Genomic DNA, 5,006 nt, shown 5'->3' on the forward strand with positions numbered 1-5,006 from the left:
ACCTCACGTACTTATTTGTACTGAGAACACTTAAAATCTACTCTCTCAGCAATTTTCAAGTATATAGTACGTTGTTTTCTTTTCTTTTCTTTTCTTTTGAGATGGAGTCTTGCTCTGTCACCCAGGCTGGAGTGCAGTGGCACGATCTCGGCTCACTGCACTCTGCCTCCTGGATTCAGGCGATTCTCCTGCCTCAGCCTCCTGAGAAGCTGGGACTACAGGCACGTGCCACCATGCCCAGTCAATTTTTTGTATTTGTAGTAGAAACGGGGTTTCACCATGTTAGCCAGGATAGTCTTAATCTCCCGACCTGGTGATCCGCCCGCCTCAGCCTCCCAAAGTGTTGGGATTACAGGCGTGAGCCACCACGCCCTGCCTATACCACCTTTTTATTTAATCATTCATCCATTGACAGTTAAATTGATGACCTATCTTGGCTATTATGCCCAGCTAATTTTTTTTTGTATTTTTAGTAGAGATGGGGTTTCACCGTGTTAGCCAGGATGGTCTCAATCTCCTGACCTCGTGATCTGCCCGCCTCGGCCTCCCAAAGTGCTGGGATTACAGGCTTGAGCCACCGCGCCTGGCCTCTTGGCTATTATGAATAGTGCTACAGGAAACGTTGGAGTGCTGGTAACTGTTTAACATACTGATTTCATTTCTTTGGGATATATAGTTAGTAGTAGGATTGCTGGATTATATGATAGCTCTATTTTTAAATTTTTGAGGAACCTCCATGGGTTTTTTTGCGGGGGAGACAGGGTCTCACTCTGTCACCCAGGCTAGAGTACAGTGGCGTGATCGTAGGTCACTGCAGCCTTGGTCTCCTGTGCTCAAGTAATCTTCCCACCTCAGCCTCCTGAGTAGCTGGGTCCACAGGCACGTGACATCACACTTGGCAATGTTTTTTTTGTTTTTTTGTTTTTTTTTTTTTGGTTTTTTCAGAAGAGACAAGGTCTCGTTATGTTGCTCAGGTTGGTCTTGAACTCCTGAGCTCAAGCAATCCTCCAACTCGGCTGGGATTACAGGTGTGACCCATGGAGCCTTGCCATCTATCCATATATACTGCATCATAGTGTATATAATTAATTTGAAGGCTCCTTGATTTCTCTGTTTCCTGAGTTTGGTATCTCTGTTTTAAGGTTGTATTTTTCCTCAAATATTTTTTGATTGCTGAACGTGCGACTGTCTTTTTATATTTGACCATCCTTGTTAGCTTTCACCGAAGACCTTGACAATGGGCTAGTAACAGGTATTTCTCACTTCTTGCTTCCTGACCAGCAGAAAGTTAATTGAGTTTGTGCAATTGCATGTTCAGCCCGCTCAGGTAACAAATCATGATGGTTCTAAAGCAATTGTTGTAATTCTAATTCTGTTTTTTTCCAGCCTCTCTTGCAGCAGGGCTGATGTGTGACAAAGTTCTGGCCAATGAGATGTAAGTGGAAGCCTACTTACGAATTTCTGGGAAAACTTTCACTATATCATAAAAGTGACACTTTTATGAGTGAAAACTCAGTGACACCGCGTCTTTCCCTTCTTCTTTCCTTTGCCATAGATGTTGTGTCTGGAGTTGGTTCCTTCCGGTGGGTTCATGGTCTCGCTAACTTGAAGAATGCAGCCATGGACCTTTGCAGTAAGTGTTACAGCTCTTAAAGTTGGCACAGACCCACAGACTAACCAGCAGCCAAGATGTGTTGTGAACAGCAAACGTTCCACAGTGGAAGGGAACCCCAGCAGGTTGCCAGTACTGGCTGGCGGTGGCTAGCTTTTATTCCCTTATTTGTCCCCGCCCATGTCCTGCTGATTGGTCCATTTTACAGAATGCTGATTGGTCTATTTTACAGAGTGCTGATTGGTCTATTTTATAGAGTGCTGATTGGTCCATTTTACAAACCTTTAGCTAGCTACAGAGCGCTGATTGGCGCATTTTTACAGAGCACTGATTGGTGCATTTTACAAACCTCTAGCTAGCTACAGAGTGCTGATTGGTGCATTTTACAATCCTTTTGTAAGGCAGAAAAGTTCTCCAAGTCCCCACTGGGCCCAGGAAGTCCAGCTGGCTTCACCTCTCAATGTTAAATCTGAAGTGCAGCATCCATCATGTGACCATAAGGCAGCTGTATACTAAGGATGATGAAGTGGAAAGGTAGAAAATCTGTTTTCTGTATAGCTTCCTTGAGTCAGAGACACTAAACCTGAAACCACCTATCTCTAGACATCTCATGATGTGATTTCATTAAATGTCTTTTTTGCTTGAGTCACTATTAGTCAGATTCCTTATTTGCTAAACATTACTAACTAATGTGACCAGTGTGTGACACTGTGACTGTTTGCTACATCCTGAATCCAATTATTGTGGTAGAGGAACGGGATACTCTGCTGGGTGGGTTGAGCCAGTAGCTTATGGTTTTTATCTTTTTTTTGCTCCTAAGTGTTGGTGGTCTTCCAGAGCACTGCCCTACTTTTTGAGCTCAAGTGCCCACCCTGCTACTCCTAACTGCAGGCAGAGGCCTCTACTGTCCTCTGTTTGGTACAAAAAGGGGAGGAAAGCAGAGAGTCAGACCTTTGTTCCCACTGTGAAGCCTGAATTAACCACCTTCATGATGCCCCAGAGCTTCCTTCTTTTCCCCGTACCTACCATCTCCAAGCTTAGAGCCCCTAAGATGCTTTTGACTTGTACAGCAAACTTTTCTTGCATGTGGTTTAGGCTGTGGTTTCCTCCTGTAGTCTAGCCTCATTCTCTTTCTGCCTTTCGGGGGTCCCTGATCATTTATGGTCTACTAAGAGCACTCTGTTTTCCAGTGTTGCCACTGTGTGTGTGTGTGTGTGTGTGTGTGTGTGTGTGTGTGTATCTATGTGCCTACCTCACATCTGATCCAAAAACTGTGATTTGTATTCATGAAAAGAATAGGCCCGGTGCAATGACTCGTGCCTGTAATCCCAGCACTTTGGGAGGCAGAGGCAGATAGATCGCTTGAGCTCAGGAGTTTGAGATTAGCTTGGTCAACATGGCAAAACCCCATCTCTACAAAAAAAGAAAAATACAAAAATTAGCTAGATGTGGTGGCGTGTGCCTGTAGTCCAGGTACTTGGGAGGCTGAGGTGGAAGGATTGCTTGAGCGTAGGAGGATTGTTTGAGCCTGAGAGGCAAAGGTTGCAGTGAGCTGAGATCGTACCACTACACCCTGGTCTGGGCAACAGAGACAGGCCCTGTCTCAAAAAAAAAAAAGCCTTATTTTTAAATATCTAAACTCTCTTTTCTAGGATTCTATCTGAAGAAATAGCTGAGTTGTAGTCAAAGTTTTATATTCAAAGATTTCCTTTCCAGCAGTATTTGTGTAATAGGATTAATATCTTAGAAAGTATCAAAGAGCCTTTCCAAGTACATGACCTTCTCCCTGTGTGGTTTGAAGCATCCAGCCTTCCTAGAGGATGGAGAAGAGGTGGGAGAAGGAATAGTATTAAGGTTTACTAGAATTCATTATTTCTTTGAAATTCATATGTGTCCCTATAATCAATGTTTGCTGACAATAGCTGTTGGCCAGGCAGTAGTTACGATATGGTTGTCATTGTCTGCATATATGAAAACTTGGCCTAAAAACCTTCTATAAGATTAAAAGAAGAAAAAAAGGACAGGAGGTGCAGCATAAAAACCTGCAGAATGAGGACGGGCGCGGTGGCTCACGCCCGTAATCCCATCTCTTTGGGAGGCCGAGGCGGGTGGACCACTTGAGGTCGGGAGTTCAAGACTAGCCTGGCCAACATGGTGAAACCCTGTCTCTACTAAAAATAAAACAAATCAGTCGGGTATGGTGGCGGGCACCTGTAATCCCAGGTGAGTCAGGAGAATCATTTGAACGGGGGAGGCAGAGGTTGCATTGAGCTGAGATCGTACCACTGCACTCCAGCCTGATCGACAGAGCAAGACTCTCAAAAAACGAAAAACAAAAAAACTTGCCAAATGAGTGTCGCCATTTGGGAAGGCAATCCCAGAGGCAATGGTGGAGCACTGGATGAAGAAATCCTTTATCAACAACTCTCTCAATGCACAGGCAGCAATGCTGTATAGAGACTCGATCATTATTGACTTTGATATGAAAAGGGGTTCAGAAGAATTAATGTCTACATCAGTCTCTTCTGTAAAGAAGGTATAGAAATACCTTCCAACTATTTCACTTAGATTTTCCTTTTACATGTGCACAAGATGACATATAAAATATATGTCTAAATAAGTCTAAAAGAGCTTTTGAATGAGTGTAAACCAAAATTCTAAATAAGAATGCATTGTTCACAATTTAATTGGCAGTTTGTTTTTCTTTCTTAGGAGTACCTAAAATAACAGTGCATCTTACAACTGATGGTGCTAGTTGTGGTGAAATGCAAAATTATAGAAAGTATGAGGAGAGAAGAAGGAATTAATATCTAGTTCTGACATTCAAAATAGATTATGCGGCAAGACATTAGCCTTGCAAAATAGGTGTTTGTCTTAAGAGATCTTCTAAATTATTTTCTTTCGATCCTGTGCACAGACATCCTTTAGCATTTCAACAACCAAGCCCAGAGGACTTAGCCTGTAGAGTTGTCCCCTAAGTTTAAAAGAGAGCCCTTTCAGCCTAGACTGTGGGCCTCTAGGCTTGCAGCCTCGCTGGATGGATGTGTGGCAGAGCAAGGTGGAAGGCTGCCTGTTTGAGGCCATGGGGAAAGTGGGAAGAAGAAAGCAGTGAAGGGTCGGGCGCGGTGGCTCACTCCCAGCACTTTGGGAGCACGAGGCAGGCGGATCACTTGAGGTCAGGAGTTCGAGACCAGCCTGGCCAACATGGTGACATCCCGTCTCTATTAAAAATACAAAAAACTAGCCGGGCGAGGTGGCGGGCGCCTGTAGTCCCAGCTACTCGGGAGGCTGAGGCAGGAGAATGGCGTGAACCCGGGAGGCGGAGCTTGCAGTGAGCTGAGAACCGGCCACTGCACTCCAGCCTGGGCGACAGAGCGAGACTCCGTCTCAAAAA

Source organism: Rhinopithecus bieti, unplaced genomic scaffold, assembly GCF_001698545.2.
Source record: "Rhinopithecus bieti isolate Rb0 unplaced genomic scaffold, ASM169854v2 scaffold_57534, whole genome shotgun sequence".
In the NCBI taxonomy this organism is placed as follows: Eukaryota; Metazoa; Chordata; class Mammalia; order Primates; family Cercopithecidae; genus Rhinopithecus; species Rhinopithecus bieti.